Source organism: Phodopus roborovskii, unplaced genomic scaffold (genome assembly GCF_943737965.1).
Source record: "Phodopus roborovskii unplaced genomic scaffold, PHOROB, whole genome shotgun sequence".
Lineage (NCBI taxonomy): Eukaryota > Metazoa > Chordata > Mammalia > Rodentia > Cricetidae > Phodopus > Phodopus roborovskii.
In genome coordinates this window covers 3190092-3213880 of record NW_026126485.1, presented here as the reverse complement: position 1 = coordinate 3213880, position 23789 = coordinate 3190092, and the positions used below count along the sequence as shown (strand labels likewise).

Sequence of the window (23789 nt, the reverse complement as noted above, 5' to 3'; positions counted from 1 at the left end):
GACTGGTATATTATGGTATGTAACATTAACAGTCATCAGAAAAAAACAGAGCTGGGCACAAGTTAAAGTGGCAAAAACAAATTTTATTCAGGACTAGTGTGACAAAAGAGACCCAGTCACAGAGCTGGCCTCTGTTCTAAACACACATAAGTGGGGATTGATAGTGAAGGAAATGGGAACCTACAGATGATACCAACTTTGGTGAATACTGGCTGCACCAACCTCACAAGATTCTTGCTGAAGGCAGGCCAACATGAACAGTTACCAAAGGTGGGAACTGCAATATTTTTGTTAGATAGAGAGGGTTTGATTGTGTGTGTGTGTGTGTTCTTACTAAACTGCCTTTAGCAATCACTAAACCTGGAGTTTACAAAGATGAACACACATAGCACATTGGCCAAGGAGAAGGTTCAAAAGTCTGACTAAAGTTTGGATTTAGTAAGTTATCTTTGTCACTCTATTCAAACGTGCTTTGAACAGGGTTAGGTAGGGTATTATACCTGGACCCAGAATTATTGAAAGCCTCTTTAATTCCTGACTGAAGTATAAGGTCAGGCCCCAAAGCTATCTTGAGGGTAAGCCCTGCTTCCGCCTCGGTAAACCTTTCCATTTTTCTTTTTATCCTTTGAACTACAGCTGAGATAGGATGATAGTTCATTGCATGTACTGTCCATGTGAACATCTCTTGCTCCAATGGGACTACAAGTTTATTCTGAGGCAAATTTGAGTGTACACCACTTTGGAATAGTTTTAGATTTCCCAGAATTACACACTCAGTTGTGGGAGAGGTTTACGGGAGATCTTACAGCCATAGAATAAAAGACCATAAATCAATACATTTGCTAAATGAAGGGAAAAAGACATCAAGGACAGCTGGGCATTGGCGCAGACCTTTAATCCCAGCATGAGTTCAAGGCCAGCCTGGTCTACAGAGCGAGTTCCAGGACAGGCTCCAAAGCAATACAGAGAAACCCTGTCTGGGGGCGGGGGGGGGGGGGGGGGACATCAGGCGTACAGGCCAGAAATCTCTCGAGGATATTTTTCGTTTGAGCACTGCTGTAAAGCTAGCCATTGGCTAAGCTTAACAATACATTCCAAACGTTTTACATAATAGCCACAGCGATGTTAGGTCAACTACAGAAGTTGGTAATAAGCTCTTTAAAAAGAGTCTAAAGATAGTTCAAGATAATTTTGGCTTGAAAGACAAAAAAAGTAAAGTTAATGAAGGACTATCCTGGAAACCAATATCTGTTCCTTGGAATTTGCTAACTTCCTCTCACAAGGCCCCAAGATAACAAGATACCAAGAATTCACACTGTCCCTCCTTTTTTGTGAGTCAGCAGGTGGTGAATAGGGTCCTTAGGAAACAAAGAGATAGCTGCAACTCCGGTTTGCCCAGACAAAATTAATTAGCACACCCTGAGGCCCTAAGGTCTGTTGACCCTAATAGTGAGACCATCAGGCCTCAAAGGGTTACATACTCAATGGACAGAGGGTCACACCCCCTCCCTAAGCTTGTGGGTTTGCCTTTAAAAACACCTGGGCCCGGGGGAGGGGGCTTCTCTCTAGCCTGCATGCTGGAGCCCGTTTGCACAAATGTTTCCTGTTCAGCATGTTACAGCAACTGGACTGGACATTGAGTTCTTGGGGTACCGACCGAAACTGGAAGACTCCTCATTCTGAGGGTCTTACAGGCTACTGATCATTCTGAGGGTCTTACAGGCTACTGATCATTCGTCTCTCCGTGATGACTAAGTTCTGTCAGTCATTCTGAACGTTCCAGGGGACGTGAATATACAGTAGGAAGGAGATATTATGCTCGCACTTCATAGACTTAGACTCTCCAGACTCCTAATGGAGCTTTACACTGTGGGGGAGGAAGGGTGGAACTCAGTTTGGCCACACAGGCCCCGCCCCCTCCCCCTCATTGGCCGAGATGCTCCACGCAACACGCTGGCGACCCCGGCGTGCCCTCCCGGTGGGGCGGGACTCTAGGCGCGCGAGGCGGGGCCTGTGCGCACGCGCAGAGGAGCGGCTCTGTGTCCGGGCCGGGGAGGAAGGGGTGGTGTTCCCGGTTTCCCGGGTTACCTGAGGGGGCGGGGGTGAGAGCTCGCGCTGGCGGGGCAGCTGTGGCGAGTCGGGATTCTGTGGAGCCGCTGAGAGCGTGCCGCGGACCGCAGAGCGGAGGTAAAGGCGACCGCCGGCTTCTTAGAGGGTCGGGGTCTCGACCTCAGCAGGGCATGGCGGGAAGGTGGCGGGCTGCCCGGGCGGGGTCGCGGCACGCTGAGGGAGCTGAGGGGACCGGAGGTGCTCGGAGCTCTGCAGGGCTGGGGCTCGCATGCACTCGGGGCTCTGCACCGTTCCCGACTGAGGCGGCTCCGGCCCCGCGGGCTGTGGGGCGGCGCGGACCCCACACTAACTTTACTTGGCCGGCTGGCGCGGCGGAGCGGTGCTTCACCTCAGGGAGCGCTTGCCCGGCGCCGCCGCTGTCCTCAGCCGGCCGAGCGGCTCCTCTTCAGCAGTGACAGCCGGAGCCGGGCTCCCACTTCGGGCCGCGGGCCCATCTGTCATTCCCACCCTGGTGCTCCTGAGTCCCCGCTGTCCCTTCCCTGCCGGTGACACCTGCTGCGGGACTCCGCATACGGCCCTCCGCGGTTCGCGCCCCTCTTCGGAGTGGTGGCTGAGATGCTAACTGAAGGGGCATGACCCAGGGAGACCCCACAGCCACTGCGCAAAGGCCGAGGGTTCATGATGGAGGGCTGGAGCTCAGCAAAGCGTCCTCATCCAATCCTCAGAGGGATAAACAAAACAGGAAAAACATTGTCGATGCTCATCCTATCGCATACAGCCACTGACAGCTCTTGCTTGGTAGTTGATGGGGTGAGGAAAAAAATTTTAAGGGTGTTGACTCGTGTTGAATACACATTTGTGTTGAGTTCTGGCCAGTGTTTCCTTAAGGAAATTTTGCATTTTCCCTAGGGTTTGTTTAACAGATTGATATGGCGCAATGAGTTGAGGTTTTCTTCCTGAAGGTTGTTGGCTGGTCTGCCATAACATTTAACTTCCACACCTAGAAACTTTATACTAATAAAAATATTGACTCTTAGCTTCTACTAATGTAGTTAATTAGTAGGCAAGGTCTGTTCTTTTTTTAAAAGAGCTTTGCAAGTAACTTTTTTGCTGATTGCTCTTTGCTGTTATCCATGTCGATACATATAGATATTAAGAGAATTTGGGAGAGAGCATAAGGGGAAAAATGATTTTCCAGAATTTAGTTTACATTAAGATACTTTGCAGGCTATAAATTACATATAAAACACGTTTAGTAGAGATCTGTTAAGCACCTATCGTGGGCCAGGCATTTTAATAAACAGATTAATGGAATATGCATCCTACTGGAGGAGTAAATTAACATCATTGCCAGATGATGTTAAGGACTATAGAGAAGAAACAGGGAAGAGAGAAGACAGGGAGCCAGAAATGGGTTGCAATTTGATTAGCGGTAGTTAGGAAAGGCCTTCTAGAGAAGATGACATTTGATCAACCGGAAGGAAGTGAGGGGTGATCCATGTTCTTTTCTGAAGGAAGGTTGTGTAGTAAGAAGCCACTTTCGTAAAGCCCAGAGGCAGTCGTGTGGAGACTGGAGTGAGAGCTGGAGGCTAGTTTGGCTGTGTTGTAGAGTACTGACCTATCAGATTGTGGAAGGCCTTGTAGGGAGAGGAGTCCTTTTTTTTTTTTTAAATGCATAATGGTATAATCAAACTTGATTTTTTCAAAGGGGCTATATTATAGTTAGTTGGAAAATACATCTCCTTTGGGGGAAAGGGTTAGCAGGAACAGAAGTATCAAAATCTTGTTTGGGGATATTGGCATGGTGCTGTTCAGAAATAACATAGGACTTAGTGCCTGTGATGAGATGTTATCAACTTTTGAATAGCTTATTTGTAGAGATGTAGAGGACAGTAACAATTTTGTCTTCAGCAAGAATGATAAAATTGAGAGGTACTGAGAATTTTAGGAAAAGAATAGGCTTATTTGGGAGGTTAGGTTTTAGGCAATACAATTAAACATCCAAGTGAAGATTATACGTAGTAGACATTAATGAATTTCAATTGCAGAAACTTTTTATGTGGCCTTGACTATTTCAGGAGCTTAACAATTTTGCCCATAAATGGACAATTTCATGCTCATTTATTTTTTTTTTTTTCTTCCAGTGTTGGGAATCAAACTCAGTATCTTGAGCCTGCTAGGAAAATACTCTTGCTGAGCTTTTCCTCTGGCTTCGTACTAATTTTCTTCATAATTATTTTGAACCATCCTAGTTATTCACATTCCCAAGTGTAGTTTTAGTTTTATTTGATTGGATCCAGTTTATGAGTTTATTAGTTTTAGTTGTAGAAAAAGCCATGTAATACCGAACTCCAGAGTATCTTTTATAGCCTGTTGCTATGTTTAACTTGAACACCTTTATCTGGCTTCTCTTTTTTCTGAATTATCTTGAGATGCCTCTTAAAAAGAATTTAAGCCCCATAAATGTTATCAAATTTGGCTTTTCTTGGCCATTTGTGAAATTGCATTGTAAACAACCTGAATTTTTTGTAATGGTTTTCTAATAAGTCAGTAACAAAGAGATTATCTTGATTCTTTTGTTTCATTACATATGACTTGAAATAAATGGACCATCATATTCTAAATGGAGACTTTTTTTTTAACATCAGAGTATAATGTACTAGACCAATATACTTTGACCTATAAAACTTGATGGAGCATCTCTGTAATCCCACCTACTTGAGAGACTGAAGCAGGAGGATCACATGTTCAAGACCAGTTTTGACAGTGTAACAGTTTAGTGAGGCTGTCATAAAAATGAGAAAATGAGGTTGAGGATGTGGCATGGTGATAGTGTGACCTGCACAGGGCCTGGGTTTAATCTCCAGTACTGTGAAAGAGAACAATAACAACAATAAGATTATATCAGAAAATATGTGACTCAATCCTGAGGTCTACACTTTATAATGAAGAACCAGAAAATAACTAATATTTTATAATGAATTTTCAACATATCTATCTTGAAATATGTAAAACTCTTGTCAGTAGTGCATAATTATAAACTGCTCTTGGAGTCAGGCAGCTATATTCTCATTGGTATTATTTTTTCATTGTTACTACTCATCAGTGCCATAGTGCCTCTTAATTCCCTTGACCTTGCTTATAGTAATTAAGAGAGTTCTGATACATTGGAAAATTTTGAATATTTACTAAGTCTAAGTGCTGGAAAAATAGAATAAGGAAAAAAAAATACCTAATAACATGAAATAGTAATGCTTGGAACAAAGTATTTTAGTCAAAAAAGAAATAAAATAATCTTCCAAAAGGCTAGTCATTGTTCCATTCAAATGTTAGTCTTTGAAACTGAAACCCACATAGTGGATAAGAAAATGAGACCTTCTAGCTGTTTTAAATAAATGGAAAAAGTAGGTGAACAGTAGAGTTCTGTGCACATACACACAGAGACATGTGTTTCTACCAGTCTTTGAAAAGTAAAGAGCTGTTTATATATTGGATTACTACTTAGCAATTAAGAAATGTGCTATATATCACACAACATAATTATGTTACATGTAGCAAGCCAGACACACACACACACACAGACACATACACGTGCGAGCACACACACACTTTCACAGTACAGAAAACCACGATGTACTTTGTAGTTCCATCTAGAAAATGTGCTCTTATCTGTAGTGGCAGGAAGCATATCAGTGGTAGATTGGGTATTGATAAGGGAAGGGGAGGAGGCACAGAAGGGAGGGATAACAAAGATGTACTGGGAAACTGAAGGGAGTGATAGACAGGTTTCACTATCTTGATTATGGCCATGGTTTCATGGGTGTACATGTATGTTGAAACTGAACAAATTATATCATTTAAAGATGTTCAATGTGTCATGCCAATTACACCCTTTTAAGTGATATTTAAAGGCCCAAGCTTTAAAAGACCAGAGGAATTTGAAACATATATTACCAAATGAAAGAAGCCAGTCTGAAAAAGTTGTATAGTTAGTTTTTCCAACTATGAGACATTCTGGAAAAAGCAAAGCAAAACTCTGGAGACAGAAGATCAGAAGCTGAAGAAAGGGAAGAATAAAGAATAAATGGGCAGAGAGCACAGAGAATTTTTAGGGCAGTGTGATACTCTACTGGTGGGTTTACATTATACATTTGTCAAAACCTGTTATAAGTACAACTGTGAGCCTTCATGTAAATTTTGGCTTTGGGATGAGAATGATCTGTCAATGTAAGTTTGTTAGTAACAAATGTATCTGTAATGTGGAATGTTTATAGCTTGAGAAGCTTTGCCTGTGTGGAAAAAGCTATGTATGATTTCTTTTTACCATTTGATTTTGAGGTAAACCTAAAATTGCTATATAAAAGGAAGTTATATTTAAAGAGAATAGAAGATTTTTGCCAGAAACTTGAAGAACTGCCATTTTGTTTGTGTGCTTGTTTTGAGCAAAGATCTATCAGTATTGCCCAGGTTGCCTGGAATTTGTGATTCTCCTTTCTTGAATGCTGAAATGAAAGGTGTGCATCATCATGTCTGGCAAGAATTGCCTTATTTACATTTCAAAATTTAAGTATTAGGAGGTAAAGCTGAGAAATTGTACATTGAAATGTTTGACACTGATTCTCAGAAAAAATGTAAGCCAGATTGCCAAGTACTTCATGATTCATGATCAGAAAAGAAAATATTGATAACTAAGACCTATCCAGTTTTTAAGAACAAGTCAATGATCTAACCTCATGCTCACTTTACCAAAGTTAGCATAATAACAGCATATTTTTATATCATTTCATTATTTATAGAATACACACCCAGTATTTTATTTATCTTCAAAAAGTGCCTCCAGGATAAGTTTAGTATGGGAACAAAGTCAGCAGTAGCAGTTTTAGCCCAAGAAATGTGATAAAGGAAAGAGGAATAAAAACAGTCTTTGAAGAATATAAACTGTGTGAATAGTGATGTTGTTTGCTCTTAATTTTTAAAATACAGGAAAAGGAATTGACATCCATCAGCTTTCAGTTTGGGGAATGTAGTTGTTTGGTTTCTTTCTTCGAAACTAGTTGCATAGAATTAAAAAAAAAAACTAAGTCTGATCATGTAAAAACATCTTTATTCAGTAAATTTAGTTTTTCATATACTTTGAAATACAGAGAAGACAACATATGGAAGCTTGAACTTGGAGGTCCTATTGGCCAAAGGTGTGTTTTCTTTAAGGAGTGAGGTCAAAGATACTTATGTGAATTGAGGGAAAGGGACATCCTATAAGAGAAAGATGTTAACCAATTAGAATATAGTGTGAGAGAAAGGGAAAGGGTGAACCCAAGAGCAAAGGTTATAAAAAGGGTTACCCAGAAGAAGAGTAACAGTGTATCTTCCTGTTTGCAAAATAAGGGAGTGGGTTGAGGTGGAGCTGAGCATCCAGGATGGTGTATCTTTCCCTATGAAGCACGGTTATCTGCTGAGACAGAAAGAAAATGTGAGTTTGGATATGCTTGGAGAAGCACTTTAAACCTGGTGTATTGGGATTTCTTGTTTTTGTGGCCAATGAGTCCTGAAAAAGAGCACTTGTGTGGAGATGAAGAAATTTAAACAAGGACCAATGACCTAATTACAGAATGTTGATGAATATCCTCCTAAGATTTGAAATCACAAATGTACAGAGGTTATCAGAATGGCTAAAGAGTTTTCTCCGTGACCTACTTTGATTTAATGGAAAAGCAAGTATGTTAAACTGATCATGGATGAAATTGTAAAGGAAAGGTGTAATGAAGAACATTGGGAAGAAGGGTAGTATGACCCCAAGGAATGGAGGGTGGCAATGAGTCACTCTGTGAAGGGATGAGCCCCTTCACAATTAGGAGCCCCCTATGTAAGTAGGAAGAAAAGCCAGGCCAACTGGAAGCTGATACATGTGGACTGTGGAGGTGAAGAATATTAGCAAAAAAGAATTTATGAGTAGAATTTATGGTAGTAATGGAATACTAGAGATGGAAAGGCACATATACATGAAAATCCTAAATTTAAAATTCTAGATTTGAGGCAACTTTAAGTGATAAGAGTCAAAATACAGCAGCTGCTGCTGGGCATCTAGTCTGAACAAGAGTGCTTGTCACTATACATGCTTTTGGAAGTTTATGTTTCACAACAATCCTATAAGGTTCATGTTAGAATCAGTGTTTTATAGGTGAGGAAACTGGGGCTCAGTGATGGGTATCCTTCCCAAGGTACCCAACTAGGGAGTGCCTGAGTCTGTGTAGCTTGAAAGTCTTTGTGACCACTGTTAAACCATGCTAACTTTCTGCAAAGCAGAGCCATGGAAAACAAGGTAGCACTTAAGTTTAGTGCATTAGGATTACTTGTTCTTATAATTAATAACCCCAGAAGATCAGCTCTTGTGGAGAGCATATGACACTGTTCATAATAAATGGTAATGACCTACTCAAACCTTGGCCAGTAGGTGACCACTGTAACTCTAATCCTAAAAGTAGATGAAAGGAAGCACTGTGATTGGGAAACCAGATGAATACTGATATTTCTTTCCAGGCTGAGATCTTGGTGATGTAATGATCTTTATTGAGAAGGGGAGGTGAAGGTAGAGAAATTTCTTAGCGACAATGGTAGGGTTTGGAAAAGAAGTAAAGAACACAAGGAAGGGGCTGAGTAGAAAACTCAGTAAAGTGTCTACTTTATATATGTGAGACCCTCATTTTGACCACAGAAGCCATGTAAAAACGGCTGTAGAAGCATGCACTTAAAATACCAGCTCTGGAGACGCAGAAGCAAGAGGATCCCTGGGTTTTGCTAGCTTGCCAATTTAATCCAATTGGTGAGCTCCAGGACCATGTCTCAAGAAAAAAAATGGATGATGTTTCTGAGGATGACACTTGAGGCCATGCACATGTATATATGTTCTTACAAATAAAACATAACAACAAAAAGTTTAGGGAGGACTTATAGTGGGGTACAAAAACTCAAAGGGATAGGTGAGTAGGTAGGACAATCATACAGCTTACTGGCAAAATAGATGGTATTTTGAGAATGAAAGGGTGTCACTATTACTCTTAGACAGACATAAACCAGAACTAGGCTGGACAAATGGAGAGGTATTTGGTCACACTAGTGTAGGCAAACAGAGGGACATTGGAAAGGGGATAGATAGTGAGGATGAGTGCACCGAGTCTGTTATTAGAGGGCCTTGAAGGGTGCCAGCTTACAATGAATATCATGGTACTGTCCTGAGACTTTCTCGCTAAATTGTATATACGAAAGTCTGGACTCAATCTTTGTATGAGAATTTAGGAAGTCATTAAACATATAGGTGATAGTTGAAACTTCAGAAGTGGCTGAGTTCATAAAAAGCACTCCCCCACCCAAAAAAAATGAAAGGATGAGAAGAGAATCCAGAGTGTCATCAACATGAGGAGCTGATAGAGAAGAATCCAACCAAGGAGACTAACTAGATGTAGTCAGAGAAGGAAACCCACAAAATACAGTTATGTGTATATGTATATGTGATCCCATAAAAAGAGAAGAGAGGTTAAGAACGGAATGATTATTGATAATCATATACTTTGTATTTCACAGAGAAGTCAAATCAGATAAGTACTTGGAATGTGCTTATTGGAATAGATTTGGCAATTAGAAGGATTTTTTTGTTGTTGTTGTTGCTCTTGGCCTGGATAGTTTTGATAGAGGACTATGAGCAAAAGCTAGGCTGCAGTGCACAGAGCACAGGTGAAATGCTTCCATTATAGGCCACTTTTGAGTGATCTTGAGAGAGGAAGTAACATTGGGATATTTTGTTTTAAATGCAAGCAGTGAAGACACTAATGGAGATGGGTTAAAAACTAAGAGGGAGCTGAAAGAATGTCATTGGAAAATGTTGATGTTATTGCAAAGGTAAAAGTAAGAGGAAGATACGTTTCTTACTTTGTAGCCCAGACTGTCCTCCTGAAACTCACTCTGTAGCCCAGGCTAGTTTCAAACTCATAATCCTACTTGCTTAGCCTCTTCTATAATGTGATTCACTGAATCTGGCTTGGGAGATACATTTTTATTTATTTTATTTTGGTTTTTCAAGACAGGGTTTCTCTGTGTAGCTTTGGAGCCTGTCCTGGTACTTGCTCTGCATACCAGGCTGGCCTTGAACTCACAGAGATCACCTACCTCTGCCTCCCAAGTGCTGGGATTAAAGGCACGTGCCACCACCACCCGGCTTAACTTTATTATTTTTTTTTTTTTATTCTTTGTGTCTGTCACATCATGCATCCTGATCCTATCCACCCTCTGCCCTTGCAACCTCCCCTTTAAGATAAAAGGACAAGAAAAAGAAGGGGAAATCTTGACATGGAAGCTGCAGTGTGACATAGTGAATCATGTAGTAAACCCCTTTCTCCATATATTTTTACATGCAGGGGTTCTTCAACAATAATCATTGGTTTGGTTTGAAGACCCTAGTCTCTGATACACTATCAACACTGGGCCCTCCCTGGGATTCTGAAAGACATATATTACTTAAAAATTTTTTTTAGACATGTATGTGTGATGGGAACCAAACTTGAAATCTCTGCAAGAGCAACAAGTGTTCTCAACCGCTAAACCATCTCTCCAGTTCCAGGAGATGCACTTTAAATAAATAAGACAAACTTACTCATAAAAAGTATCAAATACTGCAGTGGGTGGGGAAGTATGTAATTTACATGTAGTGTGGACTGAGTCTACAATTCTGTTTTCTCTGTACTGTTTTTAAAATCATTAGCTACTCAAAAGAGTGTTGGGATATTTGCTATTTTCTGGGGCTTTTTTCTTCTTATATTTACCTCTTTTTTAAAAGTTAACTGTATTTTTGTACATTGTAAATGTTTTTTGATTAAAGTATAGTAATCTCTGTTTACTTACCACAAGAAGAATTAAATATCAATGCTTTTTAAAGTATTATGAGCTTTTAAAAAGCAGTAATAATATATATTTTTTTCCTTTTTTTAGCACTAATCTTGTTGAATGGAATTTACTGCAGTTTTTATTAGTTCTGTAGTTGTCTTCACTACTTAGGAGAATAGTAATCATAATTACATTCATTATTTTGAAGCACCAGAGCTATTAAATACATTGAATTTGGGTGAGTGTGAAATTCAAACAATCATAAGAACAGTTTCCTCTTTTTATCAGAATAATGTGACCTCTTTGAAAGGGCAACAAAACATATCAGTTCATCAAATGCATTCATTGTTGTAACTTCTGGTTATTCATCTATTGAAGTGGGAAATGCAGCATGGCCAGTGCAAGGAGGTTGTACTGGTGTAACTTGTAGGGCAGCTATGTGTATTCATCAGCTCCCTCATTACCCTGTTTTCTATATTTGCTTTTTGGACTTCATTGCGTTTTGACTCTGTGTGTGTCTGTGTAGGACAGAGAACTTTCAAGTGAGATCTGCCTGGTTATTTTAAGACAGGTCTCTCAATGGTGTGCAACTAGCTGATTAGGCCAGGCCATTTGGCCAGTGGACCCCAGGGATCCACTTGACTCCACCTCCCCAGCCCTGGGATTACATGCACAACTTTTTTTCAACATGGGTTCTGAAGATCAGACTGAGGTCCTCATACTTGCAAAGGAAGCATTTTGCTGACTAAGCTATCTCCACAGCCTGGCCTGATGTTTTAAATGTATGTGCAGAACCCAGGGTTCTATGTATGCCAAAGCAAGGGCTTTGACACTGAGCTATATCCTAAGCCTTGACTTAGAATTTCTTCTGTTGGAAAATGAAAAGCTGTGGATTCCTTCCAGACTAATGTGGTTTGATCAAGCCAGACCGCCTGAAACAGAGTACCAGGTGAGCCTACATTCAAAACAGCTGGACAAAGCAGCCTTACAGACTATAGCCAGGATTTCTGCATCTTCTTAGAATCCCCCATGATAGCACCCCTTACCAGCAGGAAGTAGTTTGGAAAGAATGACGCCCAAATTCCCAAATATTGTCTATAAATGTTTGTTTTCATTTAAATGGACTTGGTTATATAAAATAAATAAATAAAAAAGAAATATACAAATTTTAAAGAAAAAAAGAATTTCTTCTATTGTTTGTTCGTTTTTATTGTTTTTTTTGTTTTTTTGTTTTTTTTTTTTTTTTTTTTTTTTTTTTTTTTTTTTGTGACAAGGTTTTTCTGTCTAGCCCTAGCTGACCTTGAACTCTGTAGACCACAGGCTGGCCTCAAACTTATGGATCCACCTGCCTCTGCCTCCCTAGTGCTGGACCTGCTCAACTTGGAATTTCTTAAAGATTAAAATTCTTTGTTGATTTCTGGATTTCCTCTTAATGGTGCTTCAAAGCACAATAATGCTGATACTTATTTTTGCATTTTTTCTTGTTAGCTTTATTTAAATGTTTTGGAGTATATTTCTAAAGTCATTTGTTTCAAGTTACTAGCATAATCTTCACTGCTTATATTTTTTATTAATTATGTGTGTTCAAGAGAATGTGTGTCTGTGTATAGTCATGGAGATTAGATGACAACTTTTAGGAATCTGTTTTCCTACCACCATGTAGGTCTTAGGATTGAACTCAAGTTGTCAGGTTTGGTAGCTAGCTCTTTTACCTACTGAACCATACTACTGTTTTTTGTTTGTTTGTTTTTAATATTTATTTTGTTTGTATGTATGTGAGTCTGTGTCAATCTAAGTGCAACACATATGTGGTGGTGCCCATAAGATCAGAATAGGGTGTTAGATCCTTTGGAGCTGAAGTTAAAAGTGGTTGTGAACCTCCTTATATGGGTGCTAGTAACTAAAACTGGGTCCTTTGCAAGAGCAGAAAGTTAAGGCTGCTAAACCACATTTCCAGTTCTACTTCTTATTTTTTGTTCTTTTAATTGAATACTAGCAATGTTGTTTTGACAAAACCTGGTCATATACACATTAAAGAAACATTAGAAATATGTAAATTGCAATTGTAAATGAATCTTCATACTTGCTGCATTTTCTTATGGTATACTGTCATGAGAGTTCACAGTCTAAAGAAATATTTAGATGTTAATTTTGTTTATTTTTCTGAATATAAGAATAATAGGGAACAGATTGGGCATAGTGACACATACCTAGTACTGGGGACTCAAAAGGCTAGGTCAGGAGGATAGCTAGACCCTGTTTCAAAATGCTTGAGTGTATGTGGGGTAGAGTGGGGGGGTGTTCATAAAGGTTTGAGGAGAAACAAAAGCTAAAAAAAATCTTTTAGTCTGACATTCCTTCTATTATACTGTCAATACTCTAAATATTCTAGTGTGTCTTAAGAATGTAATTCTATAGCCAAAATATGTATGGGTACCATAGGAACTTGTAGCAGTTAGCTTCTAGTATATAATTTATGTATAAGTTTAACTATTTTTCTTTATGTATCTGCGTCTACATCACTATCATTATTATTATTTTGAGAAGGTGTCTCATTAGCTCTGACTAGTTTAGAATTCACTGAGCTTTAACTTGAGGCACATCTCATGTTTAACCTTTCAAATGCTAGGATTACACACGTGTGCCAGCATGTCAAGCTTACCTGTTTTTTCAACATAGTGATAGAAACTAATTGTGATGATGTTCTTTTTGTTTAGTTCTCCTAGCTCCTGTGTTCACCTCCCTTCTTCATGGATGGTTAGAGAGCAGTTGATTCAGCAAGTACATCTTGATTTGACACCATCTTAACCTTTCTTGGTATGAAATATAACAGGAAATAAATTTTCTAATAAGAGGAAACTAGTGCTGTCTAACCTTGCAAGGTGTAGTCTAGGTTGCCTTCAGTCTCATCATGGCTATCCTATGTAGCTTCCAAAGAGCTGACATTATAGGTTTCAGCCTCCTAAATGGCTTGCAAGGAGTCTTTAAAGCTTGTGAATATCTATGTTTAATATTTCTAGATCTTATTTTGTGGAATCTTTTGCATGTGTCAGAAAGCATAAAACTTGATCAATATGATATTGCTATAGAAATTTTATTATTTTCATTTCACATTAGATTCGGGCTTCAAATTGTTTAGTGTTTCTTCAACAAATATGAAGAGCTACATGCCTATAAAAAGAGTTTAATAACTTCTTTAAAAGCACATAGTTTCTAAATTATAATATTTAACATTACATAAATGATATACCAACTTTTATTCCTAAAGGTTTTTTAGTATAGCAGACTTTGTTAAGGCTTTTAGGAGTATGTGTAGCATCTTTCTTAGTACTTTACTGCTTGCTGTGAAAATTTCTTGGGTATTTTGCCTGCATGTATGTCTGTGTATGACATGCATACAGTGCTCAAAGCCAGAATGTGGCAGATTCTCAGGAACTGGAGTTACAGATGGTTGTAAACTACCGCGTGGGTACAAGGATTTGATCCCAGGTGTTTTGGAAGAGCAACCTGTTCTCTTAACTATTGTGTTGTCTCTCCATTCCCTTGGTGTCCCTTCTTAAGAAAAAATACACTTGTATGATACAATATAATGAATGATAATTAAATGCAAGCAGAAAAGACATTAATTAATAGTAATTTCCATGGTGAGAGCAACATAATAAAAGTTAGTGAAGCAGTATGTAGGAGGTTTTTATACCTTTGGGGAGGAATTATAGAGGAGGTGGTACTGTGTGTTAGTTGTATTGGAATGACAACATGGTAGAGGATATTGCATACTTAGATCTAACAAAGGTACTGGCGTCTTACTTCCCCATGAATTAGAATGTCATTTGTAATTTCAAGGAATCTCCATGAATTTTTTTTTTCTTTTAACAGTTATAAAGATTTAGGTTGGATGGAAAACAGACCAGAGGCAGGTTGTCAGAGAGGAGATGAAGGCCCAGAGTTACTTAGAAATAAGGCTAGAGAAGAAGAGACCAGATTCAGTGATGATGATAATAGCTAATAATTACTGATCTTCAGATTGCCACATGTGTCTTGCATGGATCTTTTCATTTAATTTTAATATTCCTGCCCCACAAATAACTCTTCATAAAAACTTACCCACATAAGAAACAAGGGATCTTCTGGGAAGAAAATGAGCTAATTCCAAATAAAGGCTGTGTTCATTCCACAAACTCTTTCTGTAAGAAGGGCTTGGGAAGAGGAAGTCAAATGTCCAATATCTCAGAGTGAGTAGTGGATCTAGAAGTGCATCAGCAAACGAGAGAGTTGGCAAGGCTTGGAGGAAGCACTCTTCTGAGCAGCTGTCCACAAACTGGACTATGAACTGGAAGGAAGGAGAAGGTTGTTTTTTTGAGGGCAGTCAGTAGACTTCAGATAGATTGATGAGTCTGACTCCCGTCTCTGACACTTTGAAACTCTGTGGTCTTAGACAACTGCCTAACCTTACTGTGCTTCTGTGTCCAATATGTATAACCAATAAGGGCACTCACAGTACTTATGAAATGGTTATAGGAATTAAACAAGTGCATTATGCTTACAGTAGCATCAGTCATTGCAAGTGTTAGCTAGTTCCTCACATCATTAGCATTATTTTGTAAAAGTCTCAAGATCTGTCTTGAGGTCAGCTGAACTAATCCGTATAAAATTTCTATCATATCTCCCTCAGCAAGCCAGAAGAGATTTGCTTGGGTGGGCCTTCATAGTTCTATTTTGTATAGCCTCATTAAAACCATCTTTATTTTATTTTATTATATTTTTCAAGGTGGCATTTCTTTGTGTAGCCCTGGCTGCCCTGGAACTCGATCTGTAGACCAGGCTTACCTTGAACTCAGAGATCCACCTGCCTCTGCCTCCTGAGGAGTGCTGGGATCAAAGGCGTGTGCCACTAACTCTGGGATTCTAAAATTATCTTCTATGGAACTCAGGGTCAAACACAGGTTTTACCTGAGAGATCTGGTTGCCTAATTTATTTGTTTTAGAAAACAAACTACTTGTTGAAAGGTTTAAGTCTGTTGCATTTTGGTGTGACTTCCTCTGAATTTCCATTAGAATTCTGCCTGGGCCTGGGCTTCATTTATTTTTTGACCAGCTTTATCAAATGAGGGCCCAGATTGACCATTTCTTTTTAGGCCTACTGTAATTTTTAAGGTCCTTGGAATAGAGTATGTCAACTAGGACTTTTTGAGCTTAGAGAGGTGGGAGGGAAATTGTCGGTATTGGTTGACTCCTTGAAATATGGAAGGGAAAAAATTGGGGTCTATTGCTTTCTTAGATTTCTGCCCTCTGCAAAAGCATTATTCTAAATATATTTATTTTGAGTATTCTTTGAACAGCCCATACAGTCCCAATAAATTGGAAATATTTCATTAAACACATTTTTCTACTTTGACTTAGCTTACATACACAATATAGAATAAATGTAAGAGCACTACCACCATTTATTAACATTTTCACTACATGAAGATTGTCATAGCTCCTCATTTGTAATGTGGAACATCTAGGTCACAGCCAACTTTTACAAAGTCCTGTGATGTTAAAATTCCAGTCACAACTCTTGTTAAGATAAACTTTTTTTTTCTAAGAGCAGTATCATCCTCCCAGGTCATAACTTGTTGGTATAAAAGAAAACATAAGGGAAGTGATACCATGTGTGCATATTTTTTATAGAAAAATAAAGTAGGCTGTGGTGGCACATACCTTATTAATCCCAGCATTTGGGAGGCAGAGGCAGGAACATCTCTATGAGTTATAGGCCAGCCTGGTCTACAGAGCAAGTTCCAGAACAGGATATAAAGCTACGCAGAGATATCCTGTCTTGGAAAAAAAAACAAACAAACAAAAAAAAAAAAAAAACAAAAAAACGAAAGAAAAAGAAATTGAAAGTTAGAATAGCAGGAAACTTGTGGTGCTTAGGGCTGCTATACATAGTTATAGACCTACCCATTAAACTACTTTGATAGATGTATCATTCAGAAATACATGGTTTGGCTGAGAGAAATCACCCCAGAATTCATTCAGTCTCAGGAAAAACATTAGGTAAGAATCTGCAGACCCAGCCTTTAAATTTAGCACTACTGAGTTTTAGGAACATATACTATAGATATATTCTTTGCCAAAATGTAACATGAATTATGTAGTCTAATTCTCTGTAGAGTCCTTATTCTCATTTGAAAGCTCATGAGACTGGCCTTCAGTTGGGACAGTGTGCTATCTGATGTTTCCTGTGTCTGTAACTTCAATCCCTCTTTTCTTTGGCATTAGATAATTATGTGATGCTTCTTGCCTTCTGTCCCTAGCTTGGCTTCTTTACTAGTACTGTAACTTAATTGTTACTTAATTCCTCTGACTTTTGTCCTTCATTCATTTCTTCTCTTGCTGCTATCTTGGCGGTTTTTCCCTTGTAGATACATTGGTGTGCCAATAAATTGGCTCTTTTGAGGGAAAAGAAAACAAGCAAGACCCTGATATGGGTCAGTGAAATGGCCTTACCCGAAAATTCTGGTGTTTTTGAGTTCAATCTCTAGAACTCATGTAAAGGTAGAAGGAGATAACCTCACAAAGGTGTCCTCTGCTTCCACACACATGTTCATACCTGCTGTCATTTATGCACATGCACAATGAATAACAAAAATTTAGAGACCTTGTTTAGCATTTGTCCTTTTTCATGGTGTAAATACTCTTACTATGATTGAATTGCTTGGGAGAAGGGCCAGTCAGAGCCAGTCAGAAATATCTAGCTGTACCAACAGCCTGTTCCTTTCTTAGAAGCTAAAAATATGACTGGATTCTCAACAGTTCTAAATAAAAAATGAGAACTAAATGTTTAAAAAAAATGTAACAGAAACCTTTCTTGACCTGTGACTTCTCTCTGCAGCATCCCACTTTTCCTTCTTTGCCTGTCTTGTTTTCTCAAAAGACTGATGTTATGGGCATTTTTCCTGCCAGCCTGGTCCTACAGCTGTGTCAGCACCAAATAACACACAGAGATGCTGTATTAGACATAAAGCTGTTGGCCTGTTACTAGTATTTCTTATTGGCTAGCTCTGTCTTAATCATTAACCCATTTCTATTAATCTAAGTGTTTCCATGTGGTCTTATCTTACTGGAGAGAGGATCTGGACCTCTATTCTCTTGTCTCTACTACATCTTGAATCTTTACTAGTACATCTCCCAGAATCCTCCTTGTCTCTTAGTCCCGCCTATCTTTCCTTCCTATTTTCCCACAGTGCTTTATTCATTAACCTATAAGAGAAACATATTTACAGAACGACATCTCCCGTCAGACTAATATATATTTACACTATTTCCTTTTTTTTTTTTTTTTTTACCATGTTTTGGAAACTGTGGGTAAAGTTGGCATGGTTGTTTTTAAGAAGTTCTGGGATTGATATACAATGCATAGTGAGTCTAGTCTTTGTAGTTATTGCAAAGAAGTTCATCACTAGCCTAGGACAGAGTTGTAGGTCACCTTCCTGGTGATCAGGTGTGTTTTTGCCCTGGCAGCCATTTTGCACGCATACCTTAGCTCTTCCGCTGTGTGATGCCAAGGTGGCAACACCAGCAGCTTACTCAGCCATTTAGAGAGTTGTTCTGACTCCCCTTCTCCCTTGCCAATCTAATCTGTCATCATAATTATGTTCTTGTAATTCTTAAATGGAAATTTATCAAAATTATATTCTTCTACTATTGCTTAGAAAAAGGGTCTCATCTTTTACTTTAAATAATACAGCAGTGTCCAAATTGGTTTACATGATGCTAGGTTTTTTCCTGAAATCTTGCTTTCATTTTGCTACAAGAATGATATATCTGCTCAACATTAGCTGTGCATCTTTCACATTTAAAATTAGTCCTGGGCTTCCTATTACCCGTGTCATGGCTGTCGGGCCTATTCATCAGAACCTCTTAGGAAGCTTATTAAATATGTTGATGTTGGGCCTTCTTTACCTTAGGAGATTAGAGTCTTTGAAGGTAGAGACATGGCAAAGTCTATAGATGATTCTGAGACCCATTAGCCAATAGATTACATTCTTGGTATAATGTCAAGATTCTCTCCCCATCTCATCTGGTTTTCACCTACTATTCTACCCTTACTTTTCCTATATCTGCATTACAATTATAATACCTAATTTAGTATAATGTCCTCAGTGACTTAACTAGAATTGTTTTTAATCTGTAATACTTTTCCTTATTTATACATCTTCTATTTAAAGATTCCTTGGTTTAAGAATTACCTCTCCCAGGAAGCTTCCTAGACTCAAATTTGGGTCAGGTGCCTTTAGCAGTATACAGGGTCTTCTGTTCTGGCTTTCCTTTATCGTTGTATTGTGAGCTCTAGAGGTAGATACTGAGATTTTTGTGTGTGGGTTCTGTATTCCTTTTTACATATTTTTTTAAAAATGACACTTAATTATTTGTAAATATTGGTGGTGTGCATCCCATGGCACATACATACAGGTCAGAGCGCAGCTTGCTGGAGTCAGTTCCTTCCTTCCACCTTGTGAGTTCCTGGAATCAAACTTAGGCCATCAGGCTAAGCACCTTTATCTACTGAGCCATTTTGATGATCCAGTGTTTTGTATTTTTAATCCAGTACTAGATCTTCTGTAATTATAAACAGGAAGAACATGAAACCAGGCTGGTATGTTAAATTTGTTCTTGTCATTGACAAATACTCAAGAGAAATAATTTAAAAAAGAGAAAAGATTTATTTGGGTTTGTGGTTTCAGAGGTTTCAGTTGATGGTTATCTGGTCTTATTGCTTTGTTTCTGAGGCAAGGCAAAAAAATCATGGTGGCAGGACCATATTAGATAAAGACTATTTAGTTCATGGTAAGTAGAAAGCAGAAGTAACAGGAAGGAATCAGAGCTAAGATATTCCCTCCAGGGGCATATCCCTAGCAACCCACTTCCTCCAGCTAGCTCTACCTACCACAGTTTTACTACCTACTGAGAGTCTGTCGAATCTTGAATCTATCAGTGAATTAAACCAGTGATTGGGTCAGAGCCCTCCAGATCCAATTGTCTCTGGAAAAATCCTCAGATATGCTAAGAGGTATACTTTACTGTCTCTAGGTCATCTCCCATTCCAATCAAATTGACAAGATTAATCACCACAGCTGGGATACAACAAATTAAGGTTTGGTGTTATGAGTAGGTTTTTTTTCCTCCAGCCTGGTCCCACTGCTGTGCCATCCCCAAATAACACACAGAGACTCTGTATTAGATATAAAGTTGTTAGCCAGTTACTTGTTTCTTACCGGCTAGCTCTGTCTTAAATATTAACCCATCTCTATCAATCTAAGTACTTCCACGTGGTCTTATCTTACAGGAGAGAGGGGCTGGTGTTTTTCTCTCTGTCCTCCATCTTGAATCCTCCCTCTACTTCCTCTCTCCTCCTTGTCTCCTAGTCCCGCCTATCTTGCTTTCCTATTGGCCAACAATGCTTTATTCATTAACCAATAAGAGAAACATTTACAGAATGGCATCTCCCATCAGTGGAGTTACAGGGACTGGAGACATGACTCAGCAGGTAGAAACATTTGCCACGAGAATCTGGTGACCTGACTTCCCCAGAACCCTCATAAAGGTAAAAAGAGAACTGACTCTACAAAATTGTCCTCTGATTCCTACATGTGTACTGAGCATGTGTTTGAATGAGAATGGCCCCCATAGGCTCATATTTGAATACTTGGTTCTTGATTGGTGAAACTGTTTGGAAAGGACTAGAAGGTATGGATTTGATAGAGGAGATGTGTCACCTGGGGTTGGCTTTGAGGTTTCAGAAACCTTCACCATTATGAGTTAGCACTCTCTCTGCTTCCTGCTCATGGATCAGATGTAAGCTACTGCTCCAGGGCCATGGCAACCTCATTCTGTACTCCCTGTCATGATGATAATGGACTCTGAAATTTTAAGCCCCAATAAACTCTTTTGTAACTTGCCTTGGTTATGGTGTCTCTTCACAGCAATAGAAAAGTAACTAAGACATACTCTTCCAGTGCAATAATAATAAAGTTGAAATTAAGAAATACAAAGTTTGTGAGGTGTAAAGAAATAAGGGGATAATAAATAGTGCTGTGGATATAGGCTCTAGAGACAAAAGTGATCATATAGCAGTCATAATGTTTTTATGGAACAACTGGAAATTTGTAAGGGAAAAAAGAGAAGGGAAATAAATTAGGCAAATGAACTGATTTTAAATAGCATGTGCAGAAGGAGGAACAAAGGATATGAAACCAAATAATATACACGCAAGAGAAACACAAGATACAAAAGAGAAACACATTCCAGTAGAATAGAGAACTGAGATTTGGAAATAGGTTAATTTGGCCTTTTTACTTCATAAAAAACATAATGAAAATCACAAATAAATAAACTGTTAACAACCTGACCCTGTAATTGGAATCAAAGAACAAACAGAAGTTCTCAGCTTCTGTTCCTTGTCTTCTCTGACACAGAATGATTTATATGCAGAAAATGAAGGTAAAAGTAAGAAACAATAAGGAAAAATTGAAGCTCAAGGTGAGGGATGAGATCTAGAACCTCTGGCTAGTCTAAATGAATTCACACCTCACGGTCAGATTTGTTAATGTTTTTGACAAACTGGCAATCTTTGAGGAATTGCAATACACATGAAAACTTGTAAGAAGCTGTGGAAGTGTAATGTTGAAAAATTTAAGGGAATATAGATTCCATAAGTTATAGTGAACTTGACATTACCCTCACAAAATTCTAGAGATGACTTTAAAATATTGGTAGATATTTACACATGAGGAAGGTAAATAGTTTACATGGGTTCTCTAAGAATTCATTCCAGATAATGCAGATCGCCCCATCCCTTTGAAGGCAGATAAAGTTGCTGTTGCAATGTATCTAGATTTCTGTGGGAAATAGGCTGAGCTGCTGTTGTACTGTTCACTGGTGGTGTGGGCGGCACCTACTTTTTGACTCCACAAAGCTCCATGTAGTCTTGCATGGCTCCTTGTTCCATTTCCTGTCTGCTTTATCTTCCAGAGCATAGAATAATGTGTGATCAAGACTGTTTGCCAACATACCCAAGGTAGTTTTTAGGATTTTAAGATGACTTTTAAGATGACTTTTATTTTTAAACAGAAAGCTCAACAGAAGCATCTTATTGCTCTCAGAAGCAGAAAATTTTCATTAGCATTCAGGAAATAGTCCTTATTATATTAAACCCAGAAGAATTTAATTTCATTTGAAGAATTCAAACCTAACAGGGAATTCAAGAATAAGCAATTTGGTGGGAATTCATCAGTATTTGGTTTTAGGGTTTTGAGTTCTCATATATCCTCAAATACCATTCACCCTGACAGGAGAGTGATAAATTGGCTGTTTGTAGGGACATTGAGTTGCATGTGGGTGGTATACCACCATTTCCTAGATTCTGTTTAGCAGATACTTGTCTCATTCTTCTTTGTCATTAATTTGTGTTTTTGTGGAGGTAGGAGATGGAAAAGGAAGAATATAGAATTGTGACTAAGTTTACAGCTCTATATTCCAGGATTTCCTTCCTCAAGACTCAGTTCTTAGAGTTAGGCATTTATTTTATTTTAACTTTACTTTTTTTAAATAAAATTATTTTGTGCTTGCATGTATTGTTTTGATCAAGTCCACATTTCACTTCTTCCCCTTCAGTTTCCCCCTTATCCCCGCCATTCCTTCCCAATTTCATATGACCTGTTTCTCTCTCTTTCTCTCTCTCTCTCTCTCTCTCTTTTTTTTAAGCCCACAGAGTCCACTTAGTGTTGCCAGTATGCATAGATGTAGGGCCATCCACTGGAGCATACGGAATCTCTCCAGTACGACAACCCTGAAGAAAAGTTACACATTCTTATAGCAGTCATTAGTTGCCAATAGCTCCTCAGAGGTGGAACTTCTTGACCACTTCCTCCCTTCATTATGGGGTTTTGTTTGGCTTGATCTTGTGCATGTCTTGAGCCACTGTCAGTTTCTCTGTGCAATTTTTCTGTTGTATCTAGGATAGCACTGGCTATAGTCATCTACTGCTTCTTGTTCTTACAATTTTTCTATCTCCCCTTCCTCCATCCCTGAGCCTTGGGAGGAAGGGGGTATGGTATAGATAGGTATAGACATCCCATTTAGATCTGAGCATTCCACAGTCTCTTATTCTCTGCATATTGAGCAGTTAATGTGTTAAATTGTTATCTACTGGAAAAAAAAAAAAGACGCTTCTCTGTTCAGGGTTGGGAGGTCCCCTAATCTGTTCTATAACTATAAGGCTTTAGGGATTTGTACTACCTGTGTGATATACTCTTCCCCATTCTCAGCTTGGGTGGTGGGGGCTGGAGTTGCCCACTGGGTAGCACTACCTATATAAGGTGTGGGACTCTGCCTTGTTCTCAGGTGGCAGGATACTAGGGTCAGTGAGTGGGTGGGTGGGAATGGCTACCTGTGAGGTGGTTCTAAGAGGGTTTCAGCTAGCTAGAACTTTTTCTTTTAAGCGTGCTCTTGAGATCACAAATAACTTGTTGCCTGTTATATGTATCATACAAAAACTGGCTACTGATATTTTGTCAGAACTTTATTAATATTATTTGTGGTTTATTATTGCTACTAATGTATTTGTATCTTTTTCTAATAGGTGAAGCCTTTTGCTAAGACAATTTCATCTAGTTCATGAACCAAAATTATACACACGCTGAATGTTACAGAAGTATTGAAAGACTGGTAGGTAACATAATATTAACAGAAGATTTGGTTCAAGGTAAAATTTTGGAGCTATATACTTATAGTAAGCAGTTAGATTCTCTGTAGGGAAGATATATATATATATATATATATATAGTTAATATTTTTAT

General features: G+C 38.7%; 1 protein-coding gene across 1 annotated transcript in view; it reads left to right on the top strand.

Moving 5' to 3' along the window:
* Nucleotides 1-2046: 2046 nt before the first annotated feature.
* Nucleotides 2047-23789, top strand: part of Lyst (lysosomal trafficking regulator) — a 171278-nt gene continuing 149535 nt past the window's right edge. The window contains exons 1-2 of the mRNA XM_051194746.1: nt 2047-2187; nt 23573-23658. The gene's annotated coding sequence lies outside the window, so the exon portion shown is untranslated. The remainder of the gene's footprint in view (nt 2188-23572; nt 23659-23789) is intronic.